This window comes from Hyla sarda, chromosome 1 (assembly GCF_029499605.1).
Source record: "Hyla sarda isolate aHylSar1 chromosome 1, aHylSar1.hap1, whole genome shotgun sequence".
Taxonomy (NCBI): Eukaryota; Metazoa; Chordata; class Amphibia; order Anura; family Hylidae; genus Hyla; species Hyla sarda.
Genome location: NC_079189.1, coordinates 322,331,530 through 322,346,671, shown reverse-complemented (window position 1 = coordinate 322,346,671; position 15,142 = coordinate 322,331,530). Strand labels below are relative to the sequence as shown.

General features: G+C 43.3%; 9 pseudogenes; all 9 read left to right on the top strand.

Moving 5' to 3' along the window:
• Positions 1-100: 100 nt before the first annotated feature.
• On the top strand, positions 101-364 carry LOC130338742 (U2 spliceosomal RNA; annotated as a pseudogene).
• A 1,472-nt stretch (positions 365-1,836) lies between these two features.
• LOC130338117 (U2 spliceosomal RNA) lies at positions 1,837-2,100 on the top strand (annotated as a pseudogene).
• A 1,468-nt stretch (positions 2,101-3,568) lies between these two features.
• Positions 3,569-3,832, top strand: LOC130341308 (U2 spliceosomal RNA; annotated as a pseudogene).
• Positions 3,833-5,294: 1,462 nt separating this feature from the next.
• Positions 5,295-5,558, top strand: LOC130341159 (U2 spliceosomal RNA; annotated as a pseudogene).
• Positions 5,559-7,028: 1,470 nt separating this feature from the next.
• On the top strand, positions 7,029-7,292 carry LOC130338731 (U2 spliceosomal RNA; annotated as a pseudogene).
• Positions 7,293-8,741: 1,449 nt separating this feature from the next.
• LOC130338051 (U2 spliceosomal RNA) lies at positions 8,742-9,004 on the top strand (annotated as a pseudogene).
• Positions 9,005-10,468: 1,464 nt separating this feature from the next.
• Positions 10,469-10,732, top strand: LOC130338709 (U2 spliceosomal RNA; annotated as a pseudogene).
• A 1,475-nt stretch (positions 10,733-12,207) lies between these two features.
• LOC130340557 (U2 spliceosomal RNA) lies at positions 12,208-12,472 on the top strand (annotated as a pseudogene).
• Positions 12,473-13,920: 1,448 nt separating this feature from the next.
• LOC130341988 (U2 spliceosomal RNA) lies at positions 13,921-14,186 on the top strand (annotated as a pseudogene).
• Positions 14,187-15,142: the final 956 nt, after the last annotated feature.

Sequence of the window (15,142 nt, the reverse complement as noted above, 5' to 3'; positions counted from 1 at the left end):
GTGTATGGGAGTCTGGTTGGCTGCCAGCCTTCCTTCCATTCCTATGAGTAATGTGAGTGCTCATGAAGGGGACATGGTTGGGTCCACCCCTTTCCCGGTTATCCCCTCTAGGCCTTTTGGCTTAGATCAAGTGTAAAAAAAGAAAGGATCTTGCGACAGATCGCATCCTGAGGCACGTTTTTTTTTGTGTGAATACTTGCACTTGGGTGACTTGTGAGCACATACTGATACATACGTTCCCTATCTGGGGACCATAAATTAAATGGATTTTTGAGAAAGGGAGCTGATTTGGAAGCTTGCTTCTGTCGCCCTATGCATTGACCCGATGTGGCAGTATCTTCGGGTAGTGAACAGTGCACCACCCCATTCCAGTGTTAAACAAGAAAGATTCTCATTTAATCCTCCGTGGGTGAGAATTTGAGTTTGAGAATTGGAGACCAAAATGATGAGTTGCACTGACTGGTTTATGAACGTCTATTCATTTAGCGTTTTAATGACCATGTTTGCACACTGATTGGTGTAAAAAAATAAAATAAAACTAAATAATAATAATCTAGCACACCTGTGCAGGTTTGACATGACATGACAGGTAGCTGTCTTGTGGGTGGTGCTGAATCCTGTTAAATGACATGAGGGTCTCATGCCTATACACAAGGGTGTGTCATTGCTGTTGCTTGACCATGCATTGGTTTCTGTGGTCAGTGAATGATAAAAACAAAATTTACCATCCATTGATGGATGGGAAATCCGCCATGAGGCATTTGTTTTTAGAAACTGCTGCTCACAACCAATGTTGCAATGGAGTGTCTCCATCTGCTGGTGGTATTGGAAAGGCATTAGTGCTATGACAGGGTCTGAAGAAGAAGAAGAAGAAGACGGAAAAAAATATATATAAAAAGAAAAAGAGAGAGAGAGAGAGAGACTGACTTAGTGAGCGAGTGAGTGAGAGAGTGAGAGTGAGTGAGAGTGAATGAGTGAGTGAGTGATTGAGTGAGTGAGTGAGTGAGTGAGTGAGAACAAATGAGTTAAAGCAAGTGAGTGAGAGAGATCGAATGAATGAAAGTCTGAATGACAGAAAGAAAAAAGGATGAAGAAAGAAGCATGAAGAAAAAAAAATGTATATGGAGTTGCTGACATGAGTGCAATCTACAAAGCCGTTGAGGCTGATCCTCATGGGAGGATTATTGCACCAGGACCCTTAGCACTTTTAAAATGCCATTCAATGCCACGGGCTAGATGTAAACTGCAGATGACCATGTTGTGGTAGTTACCATGGATACCCAAGTGATGTGTGAGCTAACACATAGGCCCAACAGATTCCAAGAAGGCCAGAATCACCAGCGGCACCACCATCGATTGTCAGGTCACCCGGATTCAGCAAATACCAGAGTCCAAAATGATGCAGGTTTATACTGTTAATTTTCAGTTTATCGTTACAGTTGGTGTTATTCCATGTCGGAAGGGACGCAGCTACAGCCAGTGGGGTAACTAGAGACAGGCAGGCAGCTATGTGCAACAAAGGTAGGCGTGTTGTTTTCATATGCAGATCTGAAATATTGTCTTATATGCAAGAGGAGGAGTGATGGGGGTTCAGGCAAAAGCCAGGCTATGGATTGCATTGCTAAATGCTCCATCAGAGTGCAATGGTCGCCTGTCCTTTTTTTAAGTGATGATGTGGGTTTAGCCTGTGCTGTATGTATGTATGTATGGGTGGCTGACTGCCACCCACCCAGAGAGTGTATGGGAGTCTGGTTGGCTGCCAGCCTTCCTTCCATTCCTATGAGTAATGTGAGTGCTCATGAAGGGGACATGGTTGGGTCCACCCCTTTCCCGGTTATCCCCTCTAGGCCTTTTGGCTTAGATCAAGTGTAAAAAAAGAAAGGATCTTGCGACAGATCGCATCCTGAGGCACGTTTTTTTTTGTGTGAATACTTGCACTTGGGTGACTTGTGTGCACATACTGATACATACGTTCCCTATCTGGGGACCATAAATTAAATGGATTTTTGAGAAATGGAGCTGATTTGGAAGCTTGCTTCTGTCGCCCTATGCATTGACCCGATGTGGCAGTATCTTCGGGTAGTGAACAGTGCACCACCCCATTCCAGTGTTAAACAAGAAAGATTCTCATTTAATCCTCCGTGGGTGAGAATTTGAGTTTGAGAATTGGAGACCAAAATGATGAGTTGCACTGACTGGTTTATGAACGTCTATTCATTTTGCGTTTTAATGACCATGTTTGCACACTGATTGGTGTAAAAAAATAAAATAAAACTAAATAATAATAATCTAGCACACCTGTGCAGGTTTGACATGACATGACAGGTAGCTGTCTTGTGGGTGGTGCTGAATCCTGTTAAATGACATGAGGGTCTCATGCCTATACACAAGGGTGTGTCATTGCTGTTGCTTGACCATGCATTGGTTTCTGTGGTCAGTGAATGATAAAAACAAAATTTACCATCCATTGATGGATGGGAAATCCGCCATGAGGCATTTGTTTTTAGAAACTGCTGCTCACAACCAATGTTGCAATGGAGTGTCTCCATCTGCTGGTGGTATTGGAAAGGCATTAGTGCTATGACAGGGTCTGAAGAAGAAGAAGAAGAAGACGGAAAAAAATATATATAAAAAGAAAAAGAGAGAGAGAGAGAGAGACTGACTTAGTGAGCGAGTGAGTGAGAGAGTGAGAGTGAGTGAGAGTGAATGAGTGAGTGAGTGATTGAGTGAGTGAGTGAGTGAGTGAGAACAAATGAGTTAAAGCAAGTGAGTGAGAGAGATCGAATGAATGAAAGTCTGAATGACAGAAAGAAAAAAGGATGAAGAAAGAAGCATGAAGAAAAAAAAATGTATATGGAGTTGCTGACATGAGTGCAATCTACAAAGCCGTTGAGGCTGATCCTCATGGGAGGATTATTGCACCAGGACCCTTAGCACTTTTAAAATGCCATTCAATGCCACGGGCTAGATGTAAACTGCAGATGACCATGTTGTGGTAGTTACCATGGATACCCAAGTGATGTGTGAGCTAACACATAGGCCCAACAGATTCCAAGAAGGCCAGAATCACCAGCGGCACCACCATCGATTGTCAGGTCACCCGGATTCAGCAAATACCAGAGTCCAAAATGATGCAGGTTTATACTGTTAATTTTCAGTTTATCGTTACAGTTGGTGTTATTCCATGTCGGAAGGGACGCAGCTACAGCCAGTGGGGTAACTAGAGACAGGCAGGCAGCTATGTGCAACAAAGGTAGGCGTGTTGTTTTCATATGCAGATCTGAAATATTGTCTTATATGCAAGAGGAGGAGTGATGGGGGTTCAGGCAAAAGCCAGGCTATGGATTGCATTGCTAAATGCTCCATCAGAGTGCAATGGTCGCCTGTCCTTTTTTTAAGTGATGATGTGGGTTTAGCCTGTGCTGTAAGTATGTATGTATGGGTGGCTGACTGCCACCCACCCAGAGAGTGTATGGGAGTCTGGTTGGCTGCCAGCCTTCCTTCCATTCCTATGAGTAATGTGAGTGCTCATGAAGGGGACATGGTTGGGTCCACCCCTTTCCCGGTTATCCCCTCTAGGCCTTTTGGCTTAGATCAAGTGTAAAAAAAGAAAGGATCTTGCGACAGATCGCATCCTGAGGCACGTTTTTTTTTGTGTGAATACTTGCACTTGGGTGACTTGTGAGCACATACTGATACATACGTTCCCTATCTGGGGACCATAAATTAAATGGATTTTTGAGAAAGGGAGCTGATTTGGAAGCTTGCTTCTGTCGCCCTATGCATTGACCTGATGTGGCAGTATCTTCGGGTAGTGAACAGTGCACCACCCCATTCCAGTGTTAAACAAGAAAGATTCTCATTTAATCCTCCGTGGGTGAGAATTTGAGTTTGAGAATTGGAGACCAAAATGATGAGTTGCACTGACTGGTTTATGAACGTCTATTCATTTAGCGTTTTAATGACCATGTTTGCACACTGATTGGTGTAAAAAAATAAAATAAAACTAAATAATAATAATCTAGCACACCTGTGCAGGTTTGACATGACATGACAGGTAGCTGTCTTGTGGGTGGTGCTGAATCCTGTTAAATGACATGAGGGTCTCATGCCTATACACAAGGGTGTGTCATTGCTGTTGCTTGACCATGCATTGGTTTCTGTGGTCAGTGAATGATAAAAACAAAATTTACCATCCATTGATGGATGGGAAATCCGCCATGAGGCATTTGTTTTTAGAAACTGCTGCTCACAACCAATGTTGCAATGGAGTGTCTCCATCTGCTGATGGTATTGGAAAGGCATTAGTGCTATGACAGGGTCTGAAGAAGAAGAAGAAGAAGACGGAAAAAAATATATATAAAAAGAAAAAGAGAGAGAGAGAGAGAGAGACTGACTTAGTGAGCGAGTGAGTGAGAGAGTGAGAGTGAGTGAGAGTGAATGAGTGAGTGAGTGATTGAGTGAGTGAGTGAGAACAAATGAGTTAAAGCAAGTGAGTGAGAGAGATCGAATGAATGAAAGTCTGAATGACAGAAAGAAAAAAGGATGAAGAAAGAAGCATGAAGAAAAAAAAATGTATATGGAGTTGCTGACATGAGTGCAATCTACAAAGCCGTTGAGGCTGATCCTCATGGGAGGATTATTGCACCAGGACCCTTAGCACTTTTAAAATGCCATTCAATGCCACGGGCTAGATGTAAACTGCAGATGACCATGTTGTGGAAGTTACCATGGATACCCAAGTGATGTGTGAGCTAACACATAGGCCCAACAGATTCCAAGAAGGCCAGAATCACCAGCGGCACCACCATCGATTGTCAGGTCACCCGGATTCAGCAAATACCAGAGTCCAAAATGATGCAGGTTTATACTGTTAATTTTCAGTTTATCGTTACAGTTGGTGTTATTCCATGTCGGAAGGGACGCAGCTACAGCCAGTGGGGTAACTAGAGACAGGCAGGCAGCTATGTGCAACAAAGGTAGGCGTGTTCTTTTCATATGCAGATCTGAAATATTGTCTTATATGCAAGAGGAGGAGTGATGGGGGTTCAGGCAAAAGCCAGGCTATGGATTGCATTGCTAAATGCTCCATCAGAGTGCAATGGTCGCCTGTCCTTTTTTTAAGTGATGATGTGGGTTTAGCCTGTGCTGTATGTATGTATGTATGGGTGGCTGACTGCCACCCACCCAGAGAGTGTATGGGAGTCTGGTTGGCTGCCAGCCTTCCTTCCATTCCTATGAGTAATGTGAGTGCTCATGAAGGGGACATGGTTGGGTCCACCCCTTTCCCGGTTATTCCCTCTAGGCCTTTTGGCTTAGATCAAGTGTAAAAAAAGAAAGGATCTTGCGACAGATCGCATCCTGAGGCACGTTTTTTTTTGTGTGAATACTTGCACTTGGGTGACTTGTGAGCACATACTGATACATACGTTCCCTATCTGGGGACCATAAATTAAATGGATTTTTGAGAAAGGGAGCTGATTTGGAAGCTTGCTTCTGTCGCCCTATGCATTGACCCGATGTGGCAGTATCTTCGGGTAGTGAACAGTGCACCACCCCATTCCAGTGTTAAACAAGAAAGATTCTCATTTAATCCTCCGTGGGTGAGAATTTGAGTTTGAGAATTGGAGACCAAAATGATGAGTTGCACTGACTGGTTTATGAACGTCTATTCATTTAGCGTTTTAATGACCATGTTTGCACACTGATTGGTGTAAAAAAATAAAATAAAACTAAATAATAATAATCTAGCACACCTGTGCAGGTTTGACATGACATGACAGGTAGCTGTCTTGTGGGTGGTGCTGAATCCTGTTAAATGACATGAGGGTCTCATGCCTATACACAAGGGTGTGTCATTGCTGTTGCTTGACCATGCATTGGTTTCTGTGGTCAGTGAATGATAAAAACAAAATTTACCATCCATTGATGGATGGGAAATCCGCCATGAGGCATTTGTTTTTAGAAACTGCTGCTCACAACCAATGTTGCAATGGAGTGTCTCCATCTGCTGGTGGTATTGGAAAGGCATTAGTGCTATGACAGGGTCTGAAGAAGAAGAAGAAGAAGACGGAAAAAAATATATATAAAAAGAAAAAGAGAGAGAGAGAGAGAGAGACTGACTTAGTGAGCGAGTGAGTGAGAGAGTGAGAGTGAGTGAGAGTGAATGAGTGAGTGAGTGAGTGATTGAGTGAGTGAGTGAGTGAGAACAAATGAGTTAAAGCAAGTGAGTGAGAGAGATCGAATGAATGAAAGTCTGAATGACAGAAAGAAAAAAGGATGAAGAAAGAAGCATGAAGAAAAAAAAATGTATATGGAGTTGCTGACATGAGTGCAATCTACAAAGCCGTTGAGGCTGATCCTCATGGGAGGATTATTGCACCAGGACCCTTAGCACTTTTAAAATGCCATTCAATGCCACGGGCTAGATGTAAACTGCAGATGACCATGTTGTGGTAGTTACCATGGATACCCAAGTGATGTGTGAGCTAACACATAGGCCCAACAGATTCCAAGAAGGCCAGAATCACCAGCGGCACCACCATCGATTGTCAGGTCACCCGGATTCAGCAAATACCAGAGTCCAAAATGATGCAGGTTTATACTGTTAATTTTCAGTTTATCGTTACAGTTGGTGTTATTTCATGTCGGAAGGGACGCAGCTACAGCCAGTGGGGTAACTAGAGACAGGCAGGCAGCTATGTGCAACAAAGGTAGGCGTGTTGTTTTCATATGCAGATCTGAAATATTGTCTTATATGCAAGAGGAGGAAAGATGGGGGTTCAGGCAAAAGCCAGGCTATGGATTGCATTGCTAAATGCTCCATCAGAGTGCAATGGTCGCCTGTCCTTTTTTTAAGTGATGATGTGGGTTTAGCCTGTGCTGTATGTATGTATGTATGGGTGGCTGACTGCCACCCACCCAGAGAGTGTATGGGAGTCTGGTTGGCTGCCAGCCTTCCTTCCATTCCTATGAGTAATGTGAGTGCTCATGAAGGGGACATGGTTGGGTCCACCCCTTTCCCGGTTATCCCCTCTAGGCCTTTTGGCTTAGATCAAGTGTAAAAAAAGAAAGGATCTTGCGACAGATCGCATCCTGAGGCACGTTTTTTTTTGTGTGAATACTTGCACTTGGGTGACTTGTGAGCACATACTGATACATACGTTCCCTATCTGGGGACCATAAATTAAATGGATTTTTGAGAAAGGGAGCTGATTTGGAAGCTTGCTTCTGTCGCCCTATGCATTGACCCGATGTGGCAGTATCTTCGGGTAGTGAACAGTGCACCACCCCATTCCAGTGTTAAACAAGAAAGATTCTCATTTAATCCTCCGTGGGTGAGAATTTGAGTTTGAGAATTGGAGACCAAAATGATGAGTTGCACTGACTGGTTTATGAACGTCTATTCATTTAGCGTTTTAATGACCATGTTTGCACACTGATTGGTGTAAAAAATTAAAATAAAACTAAATAATAATAATCTAGCACACCTGTGCAGGTTTGACATGACATGACAGGTAGCTGTCTTGTGGGTGGTGCTGAATCCTGTTAAATGACATGAGGGTCTCATGCCTATACACAAGGGTGTGTCATTGCTGTTGCTTGACCATGCATTGGTTTCTGTGGTCAGTGAATGATAAAAACAAAATTTACCATCCATTGATGGATGGGAAATCCGCCATGAGGCATTTGTTTTTAGAAACTGCTGCTCACAACCAATGTTGCAATGGAGTGTCTCCATCTGCTGGTGGTATTGGAAAGGCATTAGTGCTATGACAGGGTCTGAAGAAGAAGAAGAAGACGGAAAAAAATATATATAAAAAGAAAAAGAGAGAGAGAGAGAGAGACTGACTTAGTGAGCGAGTGAGTGAGAGAGTGAGAGTGAGTGAGAGTGAATGAGTGAGTGAGTGAGTGAGTGAGAACAAATGAGTTAAAGCAAGTGAGTGAGAGAGATCGAATGAATGAAAGTCTGAATGACAGAAAGAAAAAAGGATGAAGAAAGAAGCATGAAGAAAAAAAAATGTATATGGAGTTGCTGACATGAGTGCAATCTACAAAGCCGTTGAGGCTGATCCTCATGGGAGGATTATTGCACCAGGACCCTTAGCACTTTTAAAATGCCATTCAATGCCACGGGCTAGATGTAAACTGCAGATGACCATGTTGTGGTAGTTACCATGGATACCCAAGTGATGTGTGAGCTAACACATAGGCCCAACAGATTCCAAGAAGGCCAGAATCACCAGCGGCACCACCATCGATTGTCAGGTCACCCGGATTCAGCAAATACCAGAGTCCAAAATGATGCAGGTTTATACTGTTAATTTTCAGTTTATCGTTACAGTTGGTGTTATTCCATGTCGGAAGGGACGCAGCTACAGCCAGTGGGGTAACTAGAGACAGGCAGGCAGCTATGTGCAACAAAGGTAGGCGTGTTGTTTTCATATGCAGATCTGAAATATTGTCTTATATGCAAGAGGAGGAGTGATGGGGGTTCAGGCAAAAGCCAGGCTATGGATTGCATTGCTAAATGCTCCATCAGAGTGCAATGGTCGCCTGTCCTTTTTTTAAGTGATGATGTGGGTTTAGCCTGTGCTGTATGTATGTATGTATGGGTGGCTGACTGCCACCCACCCAGAGAGTGTATGGGAGTCTGGTTGGCTGCCAGCCTTCCTTCCATTCCTATGAGTAATGTGAGTGCTCATGAAGGGGACATGGTTGGGTCCACCCCTTTCCCGGTTATCCCCTCTAGGCCTTTTGGCTTAGATCAAGTGTAAAAAAAGAAAGGATCTTGCGACAGATCGCATCCTGAGGCACGTTTTTTTTGTGTGAATACTTGCACTTGGGTGACTTGTGTGCACATACTGATACATACGTTCCCTATCTGGGGACCATAAATTAAATGGATTTTTGAGAAATGGAGCTGATTTGGAAGCTTGCTTCTGTCGCCCTATGCATTGACCCGATGTGGCAGTATCTTCGGGTAGTGAACAGTGCACCACCCCATTCCAGTGTTAAACAAGAAAGATTCTCATTTAATCCTCCGTGGGTGAGAATTTGAGTTTGAGAATTGGAGACCAAAATGATGAGTTGCACTGACTGGTTTATGAACGTCTATTCATTTTGCGTTTTAATGACCATGTTTGCACACTGATTGGTGTAAAAAAATAAAATAAAACTAAATAATAATAATCTAGCACACCTGTGCAGGTTTGACATGACATGACAGGTAGCTGTCTTGTGGGTGGTGCTGAATCCTGTTAAATGACATGAGGGTCTCATGCCTATACACAAGGGTGTGTCATTGCTGTTGCTTGACCATGCATTGGTTTCTGTGGTCAGTGAATGATAAAAACAAAATTTACCATCCATTGATGGATGGGAAATCCGCCATGAGGCATTTGTTTTTAGAAACTGCTGCTCACAACCAATGTTGCAATGGAGTGTCTCCATCTGCTGGTGGTATTGGAAAGGCATTAGTGCTATGACAGGGTCTGAAGAAGAAGAAGAAGAAGACGGAAAAAAATATATATAAAAAGAAAAAGAGAGAGAGAGAGAGAGACTGACTTAGTGAGCGAGTGAGTGAGAGAGTGAGAGTGAGTGAGAGTGAATGAGTGAGTGAGTGATTGAGTGAGTGAGTGAGTGAGTGAGAACAAATGAGTTAAAGCAAGTGAGTGAGAGAGATCGAATGAATGAAAGTCTGAATGACAGAAAGAAAAAAGGATGAAGAAAGAAGCATGAAGAAAAAAAAATGTATATGGAGTTGCTGACATGAGTGCAATCTACAAAGCCGTTGAGGCTGATCCTCATGGGAGGATTATTGCACCAGGACCCTTAGCACTTTTAAAATGCCATTCAATGCCACGGGCTAGATGTAAACTGCAGATGACCATGTTGTGGTAGTTACCATGGATACCCAAGTGATGTGTGAGCTAACACATAGGCCCAACAGATTCCAAGAAGGCCAGAATCACCAGCGGCACCACCATCGATTGTCAGGTCACCCGGATTCAGCAAATACCAGAGTCCAAAATGATGCAGGTTTATACTGTTAATTTTCAGTTTATCGTTACAGTTGGTGTTATTCCATGTCGGAAGGGACGCAGCTACAGCCAGTGGGGTAACTAGAGACAGGCAGGCAGCTATGTGCAACAAAGGTAGGCGTGTTGTTTTCATATGCAGATCTGAAATATTGTCTTATATGCAAGAGGAGGAGTGATGGGGGTTCAGGCAAAAGCCAGGCTATGGATTGCATTGCTAAATGCTCCATCAGAGTGCAATGGTCGCCTGTCCTTTTTTTAAGTGATGATGTGGGTTTAGCCTGTGCTGTAAGTATGTATGGGTGGCTGACTGCCACCCACCCAGAGAGTGTATGGGAGTCTGGTTGGCTGCCAGCCTTCCTTCCATTCCTATGAGTAATGTGAGTGCTCATGAAGGGGACATGGTTGGGTCCACCCCTTTCCCGGTTATCCCCTCTAGGCCTTTTGGCTTAGATCAAGTGTAAAAAAAGAAAGGATCTTGCGACAGATCGCATCCTGAGGCACGTTTTTTTTTGTGTGAATACTTGCACTTGGGTGACTTGTGAGCACATACTGATACATACGTTCCCTATCTGGGGACCATAAATTAAATGGATTTTTGAGAAAGGGAGCTGATTTGGAAGCTTGCTTCTGTCGCCCTATGCATTGACCCGATGTGGCAGTATCTTCGGGTAGTGAACAGTGCACCACCCCATTCCAGTGTTAAACAAGAAAGATTCTCATTTAATCCTCCGTGGGTGAGAATTTGAGTTTGAGAATTGGAGACCAAAATGATGAGTTGCACTGACTGGTTTATGAACGTCTATTCATTTAGCGTTTTAATGACCATGTTTGCACACTGATTGGAGTAAAAAAATAAAATAAAACTAAATAATAATAATCTAGCACACCTGTGCAGGTTTGACATGACATGACAGGTAGCTGTCTTGTGGGTGGTGCTGAATCCTGTTAAATGACATGAGGGTCTCATGCCTATACACAAGGGTGTGTCATTGCTGTTGCTTGACCATGCATTGGTTTCTGTGGTCAGTGAATGATAAAAACAAATTTACCATCCATTGATGGATGGGAAATCCGCCATGAGGCATTTGTTTTTAGAAACTGCTGCTCACAACCAATGTTGCAATGGAGTGTCTCCATCTGCTGGTGGTATTGGAAAGGCATTAGTGCTATGACAGGGTCTGAAGAAGAAGAAGAAGAAGAAGAAGACGGAAAAAAAATATATATAAAAAGAAAAAGAGAGAGAGAGAGAGAGACTGACTTAGTGAGCGAGTGAGTGAGAGAGTGAGAGTGAGTGAGAGTGAATGAGTGAGTGAGTGATTGAGTGAGTGAGTGAGTGAGTGAGAACAAATGAGTTAAAGCAAGTGAGTGAGAGAGATCGAATGAATGAAAGTCTGAATGACAGAAAGAAAAAAGGATGAAGAAAGAAGCATGAAGAAAAAAAAATGTATATGGAGTTGCTGACATGAGTGCAATCTACAAAGCCGTTGAGGCTGATCCTCATGGGAGGATTATTGCACCAGGACCCTTAGCACTTTTAAAATGCCATTCAATGCCACGGGCTAGATGTAAACTGCAGATGACCATGTTGTGGTAGTTACCATGGATACCCAAGTGATGTGTGAGCTAACACATAGGCCCAACAGATTCCAAGAAGGCCAGAATCACCAGCGGCACCACCATCGATTGTCAGGTCACCCGGATTCAGCAAATACCAGAGTCCAAAATGATGCAGGTTTATACTGTTAATTTTCAGTTTATCGTTACAGTTGGTGTTATTCCATGTCGGAAGGGACGCAGCTACAGCCAGTGGGGTAACTAGAGACAGGCAGGCAGCTATGTGCAACAAAGGTAGGCGTGTTGTTTTTCATATGCAGATCTGAAATATTGTCTTATATGCAAGAGGAGGAGTGATGGGGGTTCAGGCAAAAGCCAGGCTATGGATTGCATTGCTAAATGCTCCATCAGAGTGCAATGGTCGCCTGTCCTTTTTTTAAGTGATGATGTGGGTTTAGCCTGTGCTGTATGTATGTATGTATGGGTGGCTGACTGCCACCCACCCAGAGAGTGTATGGGAGTCTGGTTGGCCGCCAGCCTTCCTTCCAATCCTATGAGTAATGTGAGTGCTCATGAAGGGGACATGGTTGGGTCCAACCCTTTCCCGGTTATCCCCTCTAGGCCTTTTGGCTTAGATCAAGTGTAAAAAAAGAAAGGATCTTGCGACAGATCGCATCCTGAGGCACGTTTTTTTTTGTGTGAATACTTGCACTTGGGTGACTTGTGGAGCACATACTGATACATACGTTCCCTATCTGGGGACCATAAATTAAATGGATTTTTGAGAAAGGGAGCTGATTTGGAAGCTTGCTTCTGTCGCCCTATGCATTGACCCGATGTGGCAGTATCTTCGGGTAGTGAACAGTGCACCACCCCATTCCAGTGTTAAACAAGAAAGATTCTCATTTAATCCTCCGTGGGTGAGAATTTGAGTTTGAGAATTGGAGACCAAAATGATGAGTTGCACTGACTGGTTTATGAACGTCTATTCATTTAGCGTTTTAATGACCATGTTTGCACACTGATTGGTGTAAAAAAATAAAATAAAACTAAATAATAATAATCTAGCACACCTGTGCAGGTTTGACATGACATGACAGGTAGCTGTCTTGTGGGTGGTGCTGAATCCTGTTAAATGACATGAGGGTCTCATGCCTATACACAAGGGTGTGTCATTTGCTGTTGCTTGACCATGCATTGGTTTCTGTGGTCAGTGAATGATAAAAACAAAATTTACCATCCATTGATGGATGGGAAATCCGCCATGAGGCATTTGTTTTTAGAAACTGCTGCTCACAACCAATGTTGCAATGGAGTGTCTCCATCTTGCTGGTGGTATTGGAAAGGCATTAGTGCTATGACAGGGTCTGAAGAAGAAGAAGACGGAAAAAAATATATATAAAAAGAAAAAGAGAGAGAGAGAGAGAGACTGACTTAGTGAGCGAGCGAGTGAGAGAGTGAGAGTGAGTGAGAGTGAATGAGTGAGTGAGTGAGTGAGTGAGAACAAATGAGTTAAAGCAAGTGAGTGAGAGAGATCGAATGAATGAAAGTCTGAATGACAGAAAGAAAAAAGGATGAAGAAAGAAGCATGAAGAAAAAAAAATGTATATGGAGTTGCTGACATGAGTGCAATCTACAAAGCCGTTGAGGCTGATCCTCATGGGAGGATTATTGCACCAGGACCCTTAGCACTTTTAAAATGCCATTCAATGCCACGGGGCTAGATGTAAACTGCAGATGACCATGTTGTGGTAGTTACCATGGATACCCAAGTGATGTGTGAGCTAACACATAGGCCCAACAGATTCCAAGAAGGCCAGAATCACCAGCGGCACCACCATCGATTGTCAGGTCACCCGGATTCAGCAAATACCAGAGTCCAAAATGATGCAGGTTTATACTGTTAATTTTCAGTTTATCGTTACAGTTGGTGTTATTCCATGTCGGAAGGACGCAGCTACAGCCAGTGGGGTAACTAAAGACAGGCAGGCAGCTATGTGCAACAAAGGTAGGCGTGTTGTTTTCATATGCAGATCTGAAATATTGTCTTATATGCAAGAGGAGGAGTGATGGGGGTTCAGGCAAAAGCCAGGCTATGGATTGCATTGCTAAATGCTCCATCAGAGTGCAATGGTCGCCTGTCCTTTTTTTAAGTGATGATGTGGGTTTAGCCTGTGCTGTATGTATGTATGTATGGGTGGCTGACTGCCACCCACCCAGAGAGTGTATGGGAGTCTGGTTGGCTGCCAGCCTTCCTTCCATTCCTATGAGTAATGTGAGTGCTCATGAAGGGGACATGGTTGGGTCCACCCCTTTCCCAGTTATCCCCTCTAGGCCTTTTGGCTTAGATCAAGGTGTAAAAAAAGAAAGGATCTTGCGACAGATCGCATCCTGAGGCACGTTTTTTTTTGTGTGAATACTTGCACTTGGGGTGACTTGTGAGCACATACTGATACATACGTTCCCTATCTGGGGACCATAAATTAAATGGATTTTTGAGAAAGGGAGCTGATTTGGAAGCTTGCTTCTGTCGCCCTATGCATTGACCCGATGTGGCAGTATCTTCGGGTAGTGAACAGTGCACCACCCCATTCCAGTGTTAAACAAGAAAGATTCTCATTTAATCCTCCGTGGGTGAGAATTTGAGTTTGAGAATTGGAGACCAAAATGATGAGTTGCCACTGACTGGTTTATGACGTCTATTCATTTAGCGTTTTAATGACCCATGTTTGCACACTGATTGGTGTAAAAAAATAAAATAAAACTAAATAATAATAATCTAGCACACCTGTGCAGGTTTGACATGACATGACAGGTAGCTGTCTTGTGGGTGGTGCTGAATCTGTTAAATGACATGAGGGTCTCATGCCTATACACAAGGGTGTGTCATTGCTGTTGCTTGACCATGCATTGGTTTCTGTGGTCAGTGAATGATAAAAACAAAATTTACCATCCATTGATGGATGGGAAATCCGCCATGAGGCATTTGTTTTTAGAAACTGCTGCTCACAACCAATGTTGCAATGGAGTGTCTCCATCTGCTGGTGGTATTGGAAAGGCATTAGTGCTATGACAGGGTCTGAAGAAGAAGAAGAAGAAGAAGGAAGACGGAAAAAAATATATATAAAAAGAAAAAAAGAGAGAGAGAGAGAGACTGACTTAGTGAGCGAGTGAGTGGAGAGAGTGAGAGAGAGTGAGAGTGAATGAGTGAAGTGACGTGATTGAGTGAGTGAGTGAGTGAGTGAGAACAAATGAGTTAAAGCAAGTGAGTGAGAGAGATCGAATGAATGAAAGTCTGAATGACAGAAAGAAAAAAGGATGAAGAAAGAAGCATGAAGAAAAAAAAATGTATATGGAGTTGCTGACATGAGTGCAATCTACAAAGCCGTTGAGGCTGATCCTCATGGGAGGATTATTGCACCAGGACCCTTAGCACTTTTAAAATGCCATTCAATGCCACGGGCTAGATGTAAACTGCAGATGACCATGTTGTGGTAGTTACCATGGATACCCAAGTGATGTGTGAGCTAACACATAGGGCCCAA